This window comes from Haemaphysalis longicornis, unplaced genomic scaffold (genome assembly GCF_048455015.1).
Source record: "Haemaphysalis longicornis isolate Haplotype H1 unplaced genomic scaffold, Haemaphysalis longicornis Haplotype H1 scaffold_9, whole genome shotgun sequence".
NCBI lineage: Eukaryota > Metazoa > Arthropoda > Arachnida > Ixodida > Ixodidae > Haemaphysalis > Haemaphysalis longicornis.
In genome coordinates, this window is record NW_027526460.1 from 61,544,156 (window position 1) to 61,564,868 (window position 20,713).

The 20,713-nt window shown below is 44.9% G+C and overlaps 1 protein-coding gene across 2 annotated transcripts in view; it reads left to right on the top strand.

The window, feature by feature from the left end:
* Positions 1-20,713, top strand: part of LOC144151382 (neuropeptide CCHamide-1 receptor-like) — a 301,358-nt gene that overhangs the window by 258,279 nt on the left and 22,366 nt on the right. Inside the window, exon 1 of one of the 2 annotated variants that reach the window (XM_077682419.1) lies at positions 18,497-19,170. The exons of the other annotated variant lie outside the window; for it this stretch is intronic. The gene's annotated coding sequence lies outside the window, so the exon portion shown is untranslated. Of the gene's footprint in view, positions 1-18,496; positions 19,171-20,713 lie in introns of those variants that run through there. 2 annotated transcript variants of the gene reach the window in all.

Genomic DNA, 20,713 nt, shown 5'->3' on the forward strand with positions numbered 1-20,713 from the left:
CCTTAAAAGCTGAAGAATTGTAGGAAACATCTTCAAATAGCTTCTGGGCCATGGTACGTGGTTAGCGTGAAGCTTTTCAAGAAGACTCTTGCATCCGACATTCCAGTTTTTTCAGCTAGTTGTTTTTATTTCTACGTTGCACTATACTTTCTATGTTCCTTTCCGAAAATTCATGCTGAATAAATGTAGCCGTATCGTTGTGTGCGAAACCTAAAGGAAACCTCACGAGTAAGAATTAAAATGCTGATTGGTGAAATCGCAAAATTATCGCCAACTTTTCCTTTTTCCGTGTAGTGTACGAGCTTCTCAATAGGGGTGTACAATGTTCTCCCGCCGCACCCCAGAAGCCGTGGGGACCGCGTAAATATAAACACTTCGAAAGGAAAGTGTCTTACTTGTTTTTTGGCTTCATATTTTTTTCTCACTCGATGAAGCTACTTCAGAACACGCAGTACGGCATTGCTCCAATACTTTTGTGTGAATGACAGCAGTTCAGCTTACCATGCAGATTGGGGGAGGGGGGGGGGGGTGCTCAGTTCCTTTTCTCTGAGTTGCATCCCTAAGCAAAGCAAGATATTGGTCGCTACTGGAGGCGCCATGACTTCGTTATCTGCGCTCCCGTGGGACACTTGCGCAAGCTCCACTGAGCGTGAATGACCCCAATGCATCTGCGGGAAAACGCTTCCTTGCACTAAGGGGATTTGCATGGAGCCTTCGTTACAGCCGACTCGAGGTTTACCACAAGTTCACGGACAGCAAGTGTCAGCAAGTCTTAGCCAGAAAAAACCGAGCAACTTAAAAAAACGCTACAAAAGGATAATCCAGCCGAGACTGAAACAGGAAGTAGAGGCGGAATAAAATATAAAATAAAAAGGAAAAGAGAAAGGGTAGGGGAGATTCATTTTGGTGAATTCATTCCCGCTTGCGAAGTATGAAGAAGAAAGAGGCAGCAACGACAACGATAAGGCAATAAACCAAGCATTGTCACCAAACACTGGCGGTGAACATTCTTCGGTTGAATGCGTGCGTAAGCATCAGATGCTCGCAACTTTATTACCGTCCCCAACCTTCCTTCGCAATTTGGGGGACGCGCCTAAGTTTTGCCATTCCGTACGTACCATCGCGGCAATATTGTCCGTGATATTACGTCCACGCAACCAAATAGCCCCCCGCCGCTTGAGTCAGCGAGCCGAGATGCCACGCAATATAGGGTAAAGAACCGAAAGAAGGTTTAGTGAAATGATACGATTGCGCTGCGGACGCTATTAGTCCTGTTTAATTAATGAACGAAGAATTCCAATTGCAAGCTTGCCGAGTACGAGGCATTCAGAAGAAACAATGTTTTTTTACCAACAGCAACCCGATATGCAGTGTAAGTTTCAGAAAGCATGCTTGCGATAAAAAATAAATGAGGCATTTCGTAGTTAATGAAAGTATTAATGGTTTCTCGCATTTCCGGAATATGCAAGAATCTACTAAAAGCTGGCGGACATCTTTATTTCCACGAAGGAGATCTAGAGAAGATATCGAGCAATCTAAATACAGATTCATAAAATTGCTATAAAGGATGTTTATGACGTTGTTGATATTTACTCTCTCAGTCATTAAACTACTGATTAAACCAAAGAAATGACAGTTGGAATATGCGTTTAACTGCAAACATGGGCCTTCGTGCTAGCGCACGACTAAGCACAACGGAAAATGTACAACGGCGTAACTTGTACGACAATACCTCAAATACAATAAAACATGAACCAAGCTGTCATGGTATGAGCGAAAATACAGTTTCGTCATACAGGCAAATGAGAACTTCTATGCACAGCAGGCGAACTTGTATAAGGCATCAGGTGCCTTGCCCAGCTAAAAGTACATATAATCGAGCAGCTTCTGACGACAGACCACTATGGATACTCTTTGCATGAAAGAAACGATAAGAGCAGCTGTCGAACCACTAAACAAAAATCGCGTTTCCTAGGAAAGCGCCACGCATTTTACAGATTCAGAAAAAAATGGCGCCAACCGTGAACAATGTGTCATTTATTTGTTAGAATGACGGTTACATTTGTTTTAAAATCTGAAACCATGCGTTTTACCCTCCGGGCACCTGGGAATGTGTAAACTGAACTCAACTGAATGCCTGCCACTATGCTTTAATTATCGCATAAAAATATGGTCAGATCCACAAGAAAAGGATGATTAAGAGTAGTTGAGGGCATTGCGGAAGATGTCATCACTGATTTGGGGAAACAGTATTCCGGCAACACAGAAGAGCAGTTAGACAAGCTTTTGACCTCAAGCTCTCAAAGTACAGCGCCTAACTTCTTCGACAAGGCCCTTGCAATCTCTCCAGTGCGGTTGTCATTGTTGCCAAAAAAGTAGATGTTTTGAACTGCTCTAGTAGAAAATCGACGGTAGAGGTGCTGTCACAATGCCCTCGGGTCACGCGTAGCGCTGACTTCCAAAATTTATACAGGGTGATTAAAGTTACGTTGACAGGTTTTCTTTAAATTAGGCTCTTAGGTTTACGTGAAGGCAATCCCTACACCGAGGTATCCGCCAGGAAGACACAGAATGAGGTGGTAATTATTGATGTTGGTGGATTAATTAACTAAAATTTAATAATTGACTTTTTAGCAGGCATGTTTGTATTTAAAAGTTCGAGGCAATCGTGTTTCCACGCAGCTTCATTTCCAAAAATTCTTTTGCGCATCTGAACTCCGAGATATCGAACTGCGAAGTCTAATTGCCGTTCGCATGATTACGCATGCAAGACAGTGAATACAGGCGCCAAGCTCCTCCATTTTATGACGTGCCTGCTGTGTACTGTGTTTAGTTTGACAACGGGGTGGAGACATGGGCAAAAGTGATAGCTTGCACCCATTCAATCTTGGCTGGCGTTATCACAATCTGCAGTAGGCGGAAGCGCTATGGAAACACAGAACAACAGTGAGGAGCTTTCCAGTGGTCTTCAGTGTCTAGCATGCGTAATCATGCGAACGGCAATTGAACTCCGCAGTTCGATAGGTCGGAGTACGGATGCGCTAGAAATAAATTCCGCCAAATCAAACTGCGTCGAAACACGATTTCATCTATCTTTTCAATACAAACATGCCTGCATACTGCAGAAACTAAAAAGTTTATTATTACATTTTAGTCAATTAATCCACCAATATCAACATCTACGTCCTAATTATGTGTCCCCCTGGGCGCTAAACCTCACTGTAGATGTGGTCTTCACGTAAATCTATGCGCCTATTTGAAAAAAAAAATACCTGTCGACTTAATTTTGATCACCCTGTATATACTACGACGGAGCTCTAGATTACATATCTTTGAACATTACTTGGGAATAGCTCAACACATGGCTTTGAACTTCCGTGTGCTCGCGGAACGTGTGCCCATCAGCTTTGAGGTGTCATAGCCCAAGGAGTTCTGATAAAAATGTGAAAATTGTTATTTCGTGAGGAATGTTCTAGGTATAAACATGCGCCTTCCCTGCTCAACTAAGGTGTATGGGTTATCAACGTAGTCATCAGAGCCCATAGTGTTAGAGGTGTAATGGTGCCGAGCAACGCAATCTCCTGTGGCATAATTGTAAGCTAGAGCAGCAAAATGGCGAAACCGTAGCCTTTGCTGTCATCCCTACAACAACGACACGCTAAGGGCTCGGAGTATCTTATCAGGCCGGTCCAGCAAGATGCCTGACAAAAACAGCGAAAGGTTCGAGATGTTGGGAAAGCCATCGTCTAAAATATTATCCCTGCGGTTTAGGCGTCCCTTTCTCTGTTTAAGAGCGCTAGAAAATTACTACTATTATAAATACTACTACTACTACTACTACTACTACTACTACTACTACTACTTCCACTATGTACTACTGCTGGTACTACTTCTGCTACTACTGCTACTGCTGCTAATACTACTAAGTACTACTACTGTTACTACTACTGCTACCACTACTACTGCTACTACTACTGCTGCTAATACTACTACTACTACTACTACTAGTACTACTAACACTACTACTACTTCTACTACTATTACTACTGCCGCTACTGCCGCTACTGATGCTGCTATTAGGTACCACTACTGTTATTACTACTGCTGCTACTACTACTACTACTACTACTACTACTACTACTACTACTACTGCTACTACTACTATTACTAATACTACTACTACTACTACAATTACTACTACTACCACTACTACTACTACTACTGCTACTACTACTACTACTACTACTACTACTACTACTAGATTTTTATTGACACCTTAAAATATGCGGTCCTTTTCTGATATGCAGAGGACGCATATTTCCCTTTTTTGATAGCGTCATTATAGGGACGAGGTAGTACGTCTGGAAAGAGCAAAAACTCCTCGTTCAGAATATTCTAGGCTGGATTATTAGGCCCTAAAAATATTGTTTTTACTGTGCAAGAGAGTCTATTTACTTTTTTCAACTACTGAAAGTATACCTACAAATAGCTGCAGCCTCCAGCGAAAAGAGCGACAAAAAGATATCGCGACGATCGCCTGCAGGGCTTCGGAGTTTACTACGGCCAATGCAACTGAATGAACTCTGCAAATGAACTGGCATTCCTTAGATTGCTTCCTTCATTGCAGTGTTATGAGATGCGCTTTTAGATCTGTACCACTGCTACCATTCCCTTGTCGTCAAATCGCTCCGAGCGCCTTATAAAGAGCCAAGACCGAAACTTTATTTCCGAGAGGCCGTGCCGTAGATTCGGTCTTTACGCAACAATCTCCGGCAATGTTTCCCCTTTCTTAAGGCTACAGATGTGGCTGTTGGGCCCATGGACATAACTATACTTTGTAACGGGTAGTGGATGCCTGGGGAATACGCCAATAGCAACCGGCGCAAGCTTCGCTAAACGATAGGCTTAGGCCCCAGCGATTCGGCTGAATTGAGTACAGCATCTCTCGTTCTAGTGCGACTGGCAAAGTTAGAGGATGATCCCCTTCGTATATACGCGTTCCAGGCCTTAGAAAAAATCTTACTACTGCGTCTATTCAAGAATCATCCGGTGCTGATCGAATTCTTTGGAACTACTTCGATTGGTCACAGAGCTTTCGCATCAAGGAACGGAATGTACGAAGGCAATCAAAGGGTGGATGCTGTTCCAATCTCAAATGCTCGCACAAAAGGGTCTGCAAAGCTGTACCGCCTCTGCTCGTGTGTTCTTATGGATATTCGAATGCTGGGCGCACTTTCCGTTATTTCTATTTTGAGCTAGCGCATTTCGCCCTTCGTATACTGAGATGTGTTTGCTGATGGTCCTAGTAGCGGGGATAATGTCGCATGAAGAGTCGCTATGATGGTATCAGGAACCGTTTGTGCCCAGGTTCAATCATGTTCAAATTTATTCATTTGAAATGTTTAGAGGTGTTTGAAATTAATTAAAATACACAAACATTGCAGCGAGTTAGTGTAAACTCGAGGCGAAATAGACATGAAAACTGGTAGTTCACACAAAGTATATTTGCAACTGTACGTAATTGACTGAGAACATCAGTAATTATTCAGTTATGCGACCAGATGTTTAGGGGAAATCCCCAAGGTGGAGTATGTTTCTGCGAAAAAAAGTTCTGAGAAAGCTGTATAGCTATCCTTTGTAGACTTCAGTTATGCCGAGGATAAATATTGTTCACAAACCTTCCTTGCTAAGAAATATGCGGCTTCTTGCTTTGCACATGTTGCGCGTTTTTCTGGATTTGCGGCGTTTGTTGCCGATGCACCAGGAAAATATTACTACCGCATTTGGTGTAGCCGCTTCGGCGAATATATTTTTAATATGACCTTAAAAGCGTATGACGAATGCCTACTAAAACAATGTCTGGCTGCAATGCCCTTGTGACGTACACCATGAAATAAAATTCCCAAAACTACTTGTTCTGCACTCGGTGTCATTCGTTCGGCGCTCTTCCCATTTTTAGTGAGAACTCCTTCCTGCATTGGTAGCGCCGGAAGTGTGAAGCAATCGTTCCCGCCTTTGAGAAAAAACGCCTGTTCTTTAGTACTTCTGAGATAGTCAGTTTAACCTGCAGCCGATGTCCTCAACCTGAAGCACGTTTGGGAAACTCGTTTCAACAATCATATGCCTGTGGCAAAGTGCCCAGTCCAGTATCAAATAATACACCACTCGACCTGACGCTTGATGGAGACCGTTCTTCCATCAGGTTCAAGATTCCTGTGGGTGTCCGCGAATGTACTGATTTCAGACCGGTATTCAGTTCACTCCTTTTTTACCCGTGCTCAAGTAAATTAGATGGTTCGGTAGAGATAGAGGCCGCAGAAGCTTCTGTTTGTCTTAGTATTGCGAAAGTCGCGGTTTACGTCGTTTGAAAAGGCGTGTACAAGTTGTTTGTAAGCTGAATGCGATGACAATCTAAATGCATCTTTTCATTATCAACTGTGATCCATCATCATAATCATTTATTCAACCCCTAAGGAGCCCATTGGTGTATTACATAAGGTTGACTGTGCATTCAATACCAATTTGGCACAATCAATATCAATATGGTATTGATTGTGCCCATTCGTCCTGTAACTGCAAAAAAATCGTGTCCGCGTTCTGGGAAACAAGGGATTCAGCTTACACTCCTCGCTCGACGTGCTCATCTGCCGATTGGTCATTATCATCATCGCCGTCGTCGTTATGTTGATGATGATGATGACAATTTTTGGGAATTCCCCATGCCCAATAAGGGAATCGGCAAATCAGCAGTGGTTGTAAACAGGTGTTATCTACTACAGGGTATGGTGTATAGTAAATTCAGAACAACTTGAAATGATTTCTGTGGCAGCATTTTCTTCATACCTTTCATTTTCTTGGTGAGATATTTAGGTGTATAAAACATGCCTTCCTAAAAGTACTTTCCGCAAGTGCTTTTACGAACAGCGTTCGAAGACCGTATACGTTGCCGAAGAAGACTGGTTGGCACATCTTAGGAAGGAAGTTCACCTGCCCAAGAGTTTTGGCCCGGGACACGGCCGCGTACTAGACGCGTCATTTATTTCAATTCTGCCTGGCTGACGAAATGGACCACGACGACCGCTCGGGTGCTGCGATGGTCCCCACCGTGAAGAATGAGAACCCGATGCTAGATGAAGACGTATCGACAAAGGCCGTTACGCCAGAGGTGTCTTGGAGGCGGGTTCGCAATTTGAAGGAGCGATACAACGAACGAGTTGGGTCTCCTCCATGCCAGCTTCTTATTGCGTGCACAGCGGCAATAGGAGAGTACGACGAAAGTAGAATGGCAATGCATCATTTTTCTTAGTCTCTTCAGCTAAAAAACCTGGTGTTGTGCATTTAGAAAGTTTTGGGTCGGCAAAATGCTTCTCGCGTAAGAGAGAAGTTGCATTCCACAGAACTTCGCAACTATAAAAGTGTATGCCCCGAAATTTATTTAAATGTGAGTTAGTGTAACTTACTATATATATACACGGTGTTTCACCTAACTTTAGAAAGAGTTTAAAAATATTTTGAGGGGCACTCTAAGACGATGCAACCAAATTAGTGTTGCTACAATTTCTTTGTATTTTCTCACGCTATTTCTTGTATGTTGCTTACTTAGGTAATTAGTTAATTTTAATTAGCCAACTTTCGAATCAACAAAGCTAGGCAAAAAATCCCAATTAGGAAGTTGCCGAGCAGTATTCAAAACCTCCGAATAAACACTTTCTGTCCTTTTATCCAGTAGCATTAGTGTTTTTCATCGTATTGAAGATGCCCGCGAAATAAAAAAAAAACCACGTGACGTGCGGGCGCGCGCGTCTTGATAACAGCGCTTCCAAACGCTGCCAGCACAAACTACCATCGGCGCTCCGCCGCTTAAAAAGTGACAGAACAGATGACGAACCATTCTGGCAGAACGAGCGATAACTGCTGCGTCTGCTTATCGCTATTGGCGATCTCTCACGAGAGAAGCACATCGCTCGCGCAAATGGCAGAGCTAACGCCTACTTTGCTGCCCTGTCGCCTTTTAAGTGGCGCCTTGCCTATGGTAGTTTGGGAGCACAACGTTTGGAAGCACTGTAATCAAGACGCGCGAGCCGGCACGTCACGTGGTATTTTTTTATATTTCGCGGGAATCTTCAATACGCTGAAAAACACTAATAAATAATGAATATACTGCCAGAAAGTGTTTATTCTGAGGTTTTGAATACCGCTCTGCAACTTTCTAACTGGGATTTTTTGCCTAGCTTCGTTGGTTCGAAAGTTGGCTAATTAAAATTGAATAGTTACCTAATTAAGCCACATACAAAAAATAGCGTGAGAAACTACATAGAAAATGTAGCAACCTGCATTTTGTTGCGTGGTCTTAGAGTGCATGGAATCATTTTTAAACTCGAAAAGAGCTTCTCATCCTTGGTTGTTTGCATTACTTTGTGCTGCTCGCTCATACTACAAAAACGTTGCGGAAAAGGGTCAAAAGTTTACGAAGCCGTTGGCATCATTATCCGATATTTGAACCCTAGTCACGTTATAGCCTTTCACCCCAATGTCCTTTTGAAACGGAACAAAGTTAAAGACTGTACCGACGACTGTTTCTTTGGTTTAATGTTACTGTGTAAACTAGTACAGGCAGCGATTTTGAAGGCAGATTATCGAAATGACGGTCACCATAATTTCACTCTAAAAATTGAGACCAGCAAGTATAACGGAAGGGAAAAAATTGGAAAAAGATTTGACGGCTTAAACGCCTTCAGTGTTATGAAGGAAATATAGGAACAGGGAGACAAAGGGTGCCGTTGGAGCTTGTTGTTTTCTGTTTCTATATTTGGTTATGGAACAAGGACGTCGTTTCGTACTCGTCAAAAGGAAGCTGTATAGCGAAAATGCAACTCCGGATATAGTTTGAAACTATTTCAGAGCAGGATTCGCATGTCGTGGTATCAACTTTCCACGTAAGAGACGAAGCCGGTAGAAATGTGGGGCCTAAGCTGAGGCGCATAAATCTTCCAAAAACATAAAGCGCCGCAGGGCTTTGACGCTGTATTAGCCTGAGTTTCATGGCGTTGAGGGCTTACAAAAGTAACGGCAATGATTGTTTTGGAGAGCATAAGCCTTCGCAATCATGTTCTTTCACATTTAGTGCAGGCTGGAGAAATCAGCGGAAGTTACCATTGCATATCATGCGAACGCGAATGTGTGTCTACAACGCCGGGCAGATATTTCTTTGCTGCTGTATACACAAAGAAAGAAACAGGCAAAATATTGAGTAGGATTGCGAATCGCAGCACTCTGAAATGAACGCAGGTGAAAATAAAAAAAAAATCACACTGACTGCTGACAAAACAAGATTGTTCTTTTTTTGGCCTAGAAGCGAAATTCCAGCTCCTAAATCATTTGTGGATATTTTCCGCCTGGAAATAGTCTGCTGCAGTTACGGAGACATAAAACTTACCAGTAAGTGTAGGCCCAGGCGTGCAACGTTCTGCAGCAGTTACGAGTGCAAAGCTCCTGCTTCGCATTCCAAAATTATATTTGTTCGCTTGGTGTGATTGGAAGAAAAAAATTGGAGCCTATAGGCTCCACCTAGTTTCAGCTCTGAGCTTTGTTGACGTTTGATGCAGCGTAAGTACAATTTGCTTTGCAATGATTTTCAACTGGGGGAAAGATTGCATCGTTGCCCGATGTCGCGCTCCAGCAGAATGCAAGAAAGGAATTGTTTGTCGTCTGTATTGGAGAATAACATAGCACCCACAGCAGCCAGCCTGATGTTATTGTTTTGTTTAAAACAGTTGAGCTGTTTCTTCTTTCCCTATGAAAATATTGTGCAAATTATCAAAACGTACGGGTATTATATTGACATTTTATTCATAAGTATTATTTAATAAACTCACTTTCCCCGATTTTAACAAAGTACCGTTTTATATTTTTCACGTTCTATTTTAGTTTTTTTCTCTCCACACCAAATATCAAAATTGTTTGTTTGCTTCACATTTAATTGTTGTGCCATCATGTTGTTGTAGCGAGCTGTAATAGAAAGGAATACGAGTGGCCAGCGGAGGTAGGAATGGAATGGGGGCTCAGCCCTTAGGGATGTCGTCTAGAAGCTAAGGCGTGTAGACCACGGCTGCGTGATTTCCCTGAAAGTGATGAGCGGACAGTACTCCATACACTCCTGCGCAGCCTGGGCTGCGAGGGCGCAGGCTTGTTGGTGGGCAAACTCGTTACCATCCATGGAGGCGTGAGCATGCGTCCACACTAACTTGATTTTTCAATTTGCTGCTTTGTTCTGCAGCAATCGAAGGGTCCCTGGAGACACCCATCCCGATTGGTAGTTTCAATAGGCTTGCTGCGAGTCAGTGACAATCGTTTGTGCTTGCGTCTGTGTGAGGGACAGAGCAATTTCAATCTCCTTCGCTTCAGTGATGTCCGTGGTCTTGCCTGTTGCGCTTACAAGGAGACTGTTATTGGTCGATACCACTATCGTTGCGTATGGCTTGCTTCTTCAGCGGGAGGCGTCCGTGTATACGACTTCGGGGTCTTTTCCAAAGTTCGTGTTCAGCGTTCCCGGTCTCGCAGCAACGGGTATGGGGAAAAACTGGAAGCACTCAGGGCAGCCAGGGCACTCTACCCGCCACCTCACAAAAAGCTAAACGCAATGGAAGCTCAAATCTAAACGCAAACCAGGCTACACCTGTGGACGTTTGGATAAGTATTCGTTTGAATCTGTCTCCAGGAGGTGACTTACCTCCTGGAGACAGATTCAAACGAATACTTATCCAAACGTCCACATGTGTAGCCTCATGTACCCAGGATAATACCGACCAGAATGTCCAACCTGCAGCAGCACTCCCACACTATACCACCCCACCTGGGAGTGCAGGAATTGCCGTCACAACACCAGAGAAAAAACTTGAGCTATGGGAGGCAGCCCTGGCTAGGTCGAGCCTGGAAGACCAGCTCCATCTGGTCAACCTGCGCGAGAGAAGGCCAGACTTAGTAAAGTCCTAGGCTACGGACCCCACCCATCAGCGACAGCGAAAGTCTTGTTTTTAAATAAACGTTTGTTCGTTTCCTCCTCGCTACTTTTCTGGCTTCGTGATGGGTGGGGTGCATGTTTCTGGGCAGTGGGTGAATAAACAGACTGACGCCAGGGGGTTGGTATCTGCACATGCAGGATCGCGTCGAGGGCCGCCCACCGTATACTGAGAATTTTGTAGCGTAAGCTACACTGGCCGAGGTTGAGCAGTTTCGCGTGGATCTTCAAGGGGCGTGCTGCGCAAGTGCGAGGAGCATTAAATTGGATTGGATCGAATTCAAATTGGGTTTGGATTGGCTTGGCTTGGATTGGATTGGCTTGGATTGGATTGGATTGGATTGGATTTGGATTGGATTGGATTGGATTTGGATTGGATTGTATTGAATTCCAATTGGAGTACGGGTGTGTAAAGAATTGGGTCTGCACATTCGCCGGTCCGCGCAATCCAGAGGAGTGACGTCATAGCAGTGACCGAAGCACTGGCGCCGGTTCGTGCCTTGCATGCGAGGGTACCAGCATTTCAAGGGTATCAACATTGCATGCGAGGGTACCAGTGTGACTTCCATTGGCCCCCAAAGTACTCTTTTCTTGAATTTGCAATGTTCGTTTCGCCAGTAGTGCGTGCTGTTCAAGAAGTGCTCGTTAGTGAACGCATCCGCCCTCTAAATACCAGTCGTATCGGAAGCATAAAAATGTTTTTTGGAACAGTTGTACAGCTGCTAGCTGAATCGGCGGAAAGATTTAGACGTCAGCAAGAAAGATAGTTTTAGCACCCGACGACTTATAAGGTCAGTACACCTTGAAAAAACAGTCTAGAACACTTTTGTTTCTGGCTTAATTCGTTTTCTTTGGGTAGCGACTAAGTAAGCACCTTAGCGTCGAGCGATGAAGGCTTATTTTTGTTTGAACTGTTTTTTTTCGCCCAGAGCCGCGGCTAGCTTTCCAGATATACGCTTAGCTGTTCAGCGTTGCTAAGGCATTTTGAAATTGATGGTAATCTTTTAAAGTTTAGGAAAACTATTTCCGCGGCAAACGCTCCACAAACAAGAGGATAGATTAGACTAAGGCTTAAGACTTATCGTCAGTAGTGCGTACTACGTAGATAAAGGAAAACTATTTCCGCGGCAAACGCTCCACAAACAAGAGGAATAGATTAGACTAAGGCTTAAGACTTATCGTCAGTAGTGCGTACTACGTAGTTAAACTGTTAGTTAACGCTAGACGTTAGGGCACCGCGGCAAACGGAGCAGCAAGCAAGCTTTTTGAGAGAGACCGCTTTTTAAGGCGGATTTCAGCTCAGGAATGCGGCACCGCTGGAAAACACAATCTAGCAGCAACATTGCATTGAAGTCAAAAACATACATAGGCAAATAACGTTCGACCAGTGACACGATCCATGAAGGCAAACCATACATGCGTAATCAATAGGGGCTGTGTTCTTTTGTTTATTTACAGGACGCTTGGGTTAGGTTTTCACGATACTAGTTAAAGCCAAGGCATCGAGTTTAAACCTTGTGAAAAAGGAGCGATAACCCTGCAAGAGGAACAGCGAATCCTAGGCGGAGCTTGTCGCACAGGAATGCTGCAAAAGAAACCGCCCAGAAGCGGTTTAGTCCGCCAAATCCAATTCCATGAAAACACGAGAGAAAAGAGGCCACCAAGCACCTACCAGAGAAACTACGCTTTCGCTCCATTTCCCACACCTCTTGGGCAAGGGCACTGTCACCGATAACTATGATACACTATGCGGAGGTTTCGAGAAATATATCGATCCCGTCGAGTTCATCAGGTTTGATTGTTTTGTACTTTACTGTGTGATCCCCGCTTTGTCTCAGGGTGCATTCGCTTACGCGGTCACGCTGAGCAACGTAGAAAGGATATAAGAGGTCACATAATACAGAATTACTTTGCCTGTGAGCAACGCCAACAGGGCCATCTTATATTTCTTGGTTACACAAGTCCAGATGCACCAATAAATCTTCGATTCCCATGGTAGCTGCTTAGGAGTGAGACAAAATAGACCGAGTCAAGAACTTCAGATTGTCTGCGTAGACAATACACTTCTATCAGTTAAGTAGTCTGAATAGTTTGATAACAAGGCGAGAGGGATGAGTCACTAGCATTTTTTTATTCTAAAGACCCCTTCAATAATCCTCATACTAAACTTATTTGGATAAGAGGGGCACGATTGATTTTGACCAAAAATGGCCATAAGTTTGCACGAGAGCAATTTAATGCGATTGAACACTTCCGTTTCATGTACTCTTGGCAGTTTCTGAGCGCTGTTTTTATTCCAAGTACTAGCACGAGTGCATCTTGGCCAAGGACCGCGCATTGCCACTTCGTATACTTTATTTAGTTCGCGGAGAACGCAGCTGACGCAGTGACAAAATACATCCCCGCTATATTGAAGAAGATGCGAAATAAACGTGAATTGAAGTATAATTCGCTCTTGTAAAGACACCTTTACTACACTTTGGGAAACGGACCAGTCCAGTATATAAAACGCTCGTTCGTTTGAAAATCATAAGGCAGAATAACAAACAAAAGTATCCCAGTTTTCGCACTACAATTTCTCAAACCGCTTGTACCAGAAAATTAACGGTGCTGTTTTATACGAGGTGAATGTGTATTCTTGCTTACCCTTGTTTAAAGTAAAGTGTACATATGCACAACTGTGCATGATAGGAACCTTTTATTAAGCATTGTGTAGCAATGAGCTAAAAATATCGTGTAGATGTACACAAGGCAGTGGTGATTATATTTGTTGGGGTCGACCTTGTTGATCATCTGCGGTTGTGTTGTTCGGTAGCATTCGTTTATTTGGAGGTAATGCCGCGGTAGCCATGGTCTCCTTACAACCTATAAATCTCGGGTTTTTACAGGCGCTTCATGGACTAACTAGTTTCTTTATTTGGCCACGTTGTTCAACTTTCTCGTTACACGATTTTTGCTCACCCCTGGCGTCGTATTTAGAAATAAAACTTTCCCCTTTGCGCCATTCGGGCAAATAAAACAACAAATGATCAAACCGACCGGGAAATCCAGCCAGCCTCGCCGGACAAAAAGGCGAAAGGAGTGACCGATGCTATCGGAACCACGTTTTCGCGAGGCCCTCCCCGGGGCTACTCCTAAACCGTTACCCAACAATTACATGCGGGGCGTGCCAGTGTAAGCCGACAATTACCCGCCGCGGCTATGTAGAGGGAAGTGGTGTTTCGATGTAAGCAGCGAAAGCTCGGCCACACCGATAACACTTGCCCCTCGGATTCCATTAAGTAATCGAAGACCGTGAAGTTTGTGAGCTGAATGTGGAAGCCGAGTTTAGTGGACGCAGCTCCTGCTTTTTGATGCTCTGTTTGTCCGCGTAGCGTCATTCCGTCTTCCGTTTGCGGCGCGTCTGGCAGTAGCGCGGAAAAAACGATCCCGCGATACCGCTCTGGAGCCTTCACTTCGCTCTTGCAGTAAGGGCAATGCGATCGAGTACAAGCCGCATAGTAAAGACCAGCCACAGAATGCTTGGCCCTAAACCGATAACTTTCGAAAAAACGACTCAAAAGAAAACCACACCCAGCCTCACTTAGGATCAGGGCATCAAACAACTAGGCAATAGCCGGGATGCTATTGGTTCGAATTTGCAGCGGTATTTTCCCGGGCTCTTTGGAGAAACGCGGAGCTATGTATCCGCCAGCAACGGATGTTCACGTGGACTCTAAAAGCATTTTGTATAGAATTGCTTCACACTGACTACTGCGCAAATGGCGCGTGATAAAATGGGCTTTCCCCTGCCTTTCCAACAGGTGTTAGCTATCTTCTATTACCATACCGAACACAGGACAAGTTTGCGTTTCTTTTTGGAGTTTTTTTCTATTTTTATGTGGTGTTTTGTTTTTCAAATAGCCAATTGGAGTTGGCGCCTTTCCAGTGCTTTAGTATTTGTCTGTCGTGAATAGCTTAAACCCCCATTTTAATAATTAAACATAGCACGTAGTTTTACGGTTAGTAAAGAAGTCGCTGGCATCATAAACAGGAGGTAAAAATGATACATGCCCTGTGCCAGATGGTGACGATGTTGATGCCACGTCTTCCCGGCATCCACGGGCCCTATGCAGCGTATGATTTGCGCTAACTATAATTATGGAGATAAAACAAAACCAAGTCCGCTCTTCGGCCTATGAAAAGCTAACGAATTCGGGCTCTGGTGCCAGTTAAATGGTGCGTTGTCTTGAAAAGGTAGGGATCTTCGTGGATTTTTGTTTAGCGAGCTTAGTGATCCAAGCGAATAAGTGAGCAAAGGAAACAGCTGGCGTCGTTTATTTAACAGCTCTTTAGTCAGACGCCTAATATGGGTGCGATGTCCTGCGTTATCGTCGCAGTTTTCGTTGCGCTTAGAACTGAACAGTCGTTCGTATGCTGTGGCCTACCCAGAAAAAGTTTGACCCTCTAATGCTTCCTCCATTTATGTATTTATTCTCGACAATAGACGAAAGACGAGCTGAAAGGTGTTACTCTCTCGTCGGCAAGACCCTCTGGAGGGCGCTCTCTTGTGGCGGCCCTTTTCTGGTCGCAAGGTGTTCAAAGAAAGCAGTGGGGGTGCGCGAAAGCTAAATTGAAAATTCAGCAAAAATTGTCGGCACGGCAGAGTTGTATTGAGGTTTGCGAACGTTTTGGTGAAAGTTTTGGCATGAATCAAATCGCAGACACATATTTTCCACCTTCACTTCAGTGAAGCCTGAAATTGCAAAGAAAACGGCGGCAAATAAAACCGCGTGTGATTTCCTTCAAATTTGGAATTTCTCTTCTTGTATAATAAGTAAGGGGCGCATCACTGTCAAAAATTTAAAAAATACACAAGTACATTCCGGTCTGAAATGGTTGCATCAGGCTGTAAATGTGATAGATTTCGAAATGATTCGTATGCCTACACTCGCTCATGTGGCTCTAGCGCGACCGATGCACTCAATTGCGAAAGCGGAGCCTTTCTCAAACCATGTTAGGGCCGTGCCAGAGTTCGCAGGGGAAACTTCTGAGGTATTCATTCCATCAGAATGTCAATGCATGTTCCATATTGCGTTATCGGCCATTTGGGCTCCGGTGCTGCACACTTGAAAAACATGTCCATAGGTTTACTGAATCACTACCGACTTTGTTGCTCGCAGTCTTATATAACTTGGAAAGGTCAAGGCCTTTGGAGAGATAGGTGTCCAGCTTTGTTTACTGTAACTTTGTTTACGAGAGGGAAGACGTAATTCCCGCAAACACCGGAGGCGTATAACACCAAGGAGCATTGGTTATACTGTGTTCGCTCCAAAAGTATGAGCGGCGCTTTTGATGTGACGATGTAAACACCGCTTTCCAACGCATAACCTTGATGCTTGCGTGGCCACGGAAGATTGAAAAAATTATCCGCTGTTGCGCTATGCATATGGGGAAAACAGGCATTCAGAAAGTTCCGCCGCATGTAAAACTAAAAATGTCTGAAATGTCCGGCATTTCCCTAGGACGTTGCGAAAGCTCGGTATCTGCGAAGAAAAAAAAAAAAGAAAACACAAGCGCCTGTTTTCTTTTCTTTTTTTCACGATAGATGACGAAGTTGACCAAGCAACCACACTCGGTCTCTGCATTTAAATTGAACTGAACGAGATTATCAACATGCTCTGTTTACCAAGAGTATACCTGTTAGGCGCGTCGGCATTTGCCTTTCGTAAGAAAGTTCAGCGACTACAATGTTCTGGTTTTCCACGTCACATACTGTCACGCACATGCAAAAAACTGATTAAGCGCGCCGAGCCCTGCAGTGAACCCTGAACGGCTTTTTGTTGTGCCGTAAGCACATTTGCTGTCCCATGGGCTAGAAAACTTGGCGCAGCGCTAAGGTGCCTGTGTGGGTTTTTCTGCGCCACAAAATCTCGCCAAGATGTGGACTCAAGTGCACAGCCCCTCAGAGGGCAAGCGCAGACATGGTAGTTGTCGTGTGCCACACAAACCAAGGTTTGTCCCATTTAAGAAGGGTATAGTTTATCGGGTTCCTCCATCTTGTGGCAAGGGCTACGAGGGTCGGAGTGGTCGATGTATGAATACCCGCCTAGGTGAGCATAGACGGTCTCTAAAAGCGGTCACCTACTCCCGGCTAGTAGAGAACTGCCGCGCATGCGGCTGTTTCCCTGCGTTAAAAGAACCAACTGTTCATACCAGGCACGGCAGGCAGACTTGCCAGCAAATTGTTGAAGCGTTTCACATCAGAAAACTGTGAGACGATTGTGTAAGCCAAAAGTCGATAGCGCTTTGTGACAAAGAATATAACCACCACGTACCACCAAGCTTGATGTTCCTACGTTTTGTATCCCTGTTGTCATCCCTGGAGTGGTCCTTTGTTTATTCTTCATGAGTTCCAGGTTAAGGCTTTTTGAGTGTTGACTATATGGGAGGATGGGTGACGAGGGAGTGAGTTCGATTTGAATGCGTTTTCTTTCCCACTTTTTCTGTTGCAAACGTTTAACTTCAGCACGCATCCCGGGATTAAACTAGTTGTGAGTCAGCGCTCGTACCGATTCATTAAAACGTCATTTTTTGCATCCTGCTTAATATCACCCAGAAGCTTTTTCTTGCGCTGCCAAATAGTCCTCTCTCAGCTTTTCTCACAGCGGCTACAGTGCCGTTCAGAGTTACAAACGGATCTTGCCGCCGCGGGTCTTTCAGAAGCTATGCCCCCTTGCCATCGTTTGATTCTACCGGCCTCAGGGTCATCCCTTCGCTTCCGAATCTACAGCTGACAGCAACTCTTTCAATACCGTGTTTTCCCCGTATCTCGGTTAGCGACCTCTTCTTTTGCATTTATACATTCTCCATCTCATCTTCCTTTCCCGACGGACAGCCTTTCCGTCTCGCCAACGTCGTTTATCGTCCTCTTTCTCCGGCAAGTCGCGTGAACGCTGTAATTCGAATTTCAGGCAAGCCCGCGTTACGCCTACAAATGAGGCGAGACATGTAACCGCGTTGCTTGTCGCTACATACGATGTTTTTTGCTTTTGTGCACGTTATGTGTTTCCCTTAAATGCGTTACGTGTTCTCCCTGCTAATACGAGGATATAAATGGACAAAACGCTGGGTGTTGTCCGTGCTGTCGCCCTTCCCAGGCATGTTACTTCCTTATGCGTGGCGCGAAGGCCCGCGCCCACTCGTTGGACGTCGTACGGAACACAGATGCCGGAGCTGTCATTTCCAGGGGAAGACGCTGGGCGATTCCGAAACAAGAGACAGAGAGAGAAAGAAAGCGAAAGGGAGTAAATATAAAGGAGGCCTTTGGGTGTCGCCAGCAGTTCTCTGGGGAAACACCGTGGTCTTCTGAAGATGGAGGAATGAATGCCTTTCGCCGCGGGCAAACAGGGCCGCGTTTAGCGCGTTGAATGAACCAACGCTGATGACCGACCCCAAGGGAAAACACATTGGCAGAAGTGCAACGGGAGAGAGCGAAACCGGTCTTTAGAATTGCATGGCTGCTTCGGTGGGGTGAAAAGAAACACCGAGGCGCGTTCAGATACGCGGGAGAGTGTTTCGTGAGATTGCGAGAGGAGAAAGGCGAAAACCTGGCGGCGGTCCTTCCAGAACGCGTGAACCTTGCAACGTTCCGTCGACAACAACGCCACGGACGGTCGCTACGCCGGTTGCATGATCTCTGGGGCGCACTGCATTTTCTTGACTTGTGACGAAAAAGAACTGCCGCAGCAGGCAGTGAGAGATACCGCGTTACGTCACGGGCCACCCCTCCACCCAGAAACTTTCCTTTTCTAGTGTGCTGCTCCATCTGACCCGCCGGGGACGCCGAAGACGACCATCACAGCCGCCGTCACGTCCTATCGACGGCGTTGAGAGTGTACTGGTTCTCCGTCGTGTGACAAGCGCAAGGCGCCGTCGTGGTGGGAACGTCAGTGCGCATTGTTTCCGCTGTGCAGTCGCATTCGTTACGTAGTATTGTCAGCGCGTGGCGTGCGGGAGCGGTAGGTGAGCCTGCTTTGGGTCAACAGAACAAGGAGGATATCACTTGTGTCGCGGTGACTGGGCGAGGAAAGCGGTGTCTGCACAATTCGCTCAACCTCCGCGCTGGACTGCGTCGCTGGATTATGTGACGGGAATTGAAAATTTATCGTTTGGTGAGTGAGATTTTGTTCCGCAATGGCTTTCGATAGCGAAAGAAAAACAAAGGCGGCGTGGAGGCATTTACTGTGATGATACTCGTTTTAGAAATTTACATATGCAGCGGAAGGGCATCCGTTACGGGGAGTGTCATGCAACACGTTCACACTTGGAGCTGCATAATTGCGCAGAAAAAAATAATTCGCACGAAAGAATACCGAACGAAGGAGCCGTCGCGTACTTTTAGCGTAGGACCTCGAGTGTTAACTAGAATTTTTTTTCGTACCGAAGGAGTGTAAAGCCAACAAGAAAGTTATAAGCGTAGCGATCAAGATGCCTTACATTCTATTGGGGGCCATTTGTAGTTTAAAGCGCCCTCACAAGGTATGAAATATTGCAGCGAGTCAAGTGCCCTCTTGAACTAATCAGATTTTTGTTAACTCAGCGTGTAACTACTGGTAATGTGGTCTTGCCGTTACAAAGTTTATTTCGGTTGTGTTTATTGTCACGCCTCAAGAGGTATATATTGCAGTGGGTGGGGCAAAATATGCAAATGAACACATTGGTTTTTTTTAATGTATCTACGACTGCTTGGAAAGGACTAACAGGGAGCAAGAATAACCTTGATTGACAAAAGCAACCTTCCCTAATTGTCGTGGGTTGGTGTTGTGCTTATAGACCAGATCATTCTCAGGCTGCGACGATAGTATTAGCAGTTGACACTCAACATAATTTGACATGATAATGGGGTGCGTATAGGATAGAAGTATAGGGGCCGTGCTTCCTGTTTGCGGCCCGCTGTTTCTTCGATGATACAAGGCGCTCAAGAGCTACCGAGCTGCGTTTCCTGACTGTAGGGCCGCATGAGCCCCCCGACAGCTTTCCTGATGCGTAGTTGGAGTCCTTGAGGTTGTTACTGTAGTCGCATCGTGGTTAGCCTCGCGCGTTGGTTGTTCGCCGTTGGGTGCCTGTTGTGATACTTGCGGCATGTTGTTCGTTCGACAAGTGGATTTCTACGCTACGTGTGTTCCGCCTAGAATCACCGTGGACTATTGCATATGTCGGGCAAATTCATTGTCACCTGAGTTTGCCGGTGCATGTGCGAAAAAGGTCGGTTGAACTTAGTTCGGCTGACCAGCACATCGGAAACATTCATATAATTTAGGTGCTTTTCCGGGAAATAATTTGTATTCCCTGAGTCTGCTTAGTGGCAAGGTAGTTGGGACTTAGTACTCCTAAACACTGTTAGAAAATATGTTATCACAAGTGTCTTTTATCTAAACAGGACCGGATATCTGTGTCATAACACTCTGCCGTAACAAGAACATTAAGCAGTTTTTTTTATATTTCGTTGAGCATTTTCAGGGAAACGTGTTTTGTCAATAGAGAATAAGAAGGTCAATAAAACACTCGTGTCTGCAAATCACTTAGGCGGCAAAAGGTGTCATTTGAAAATCTTTTCCTCGTCATTTGCGGCAGATATAAGGGGTTCTAATCGACTTGTAATGTAGGATGTCGTCGCCGAACGCCAGAACAGGACTTGGCCACGATAGTTAGCAT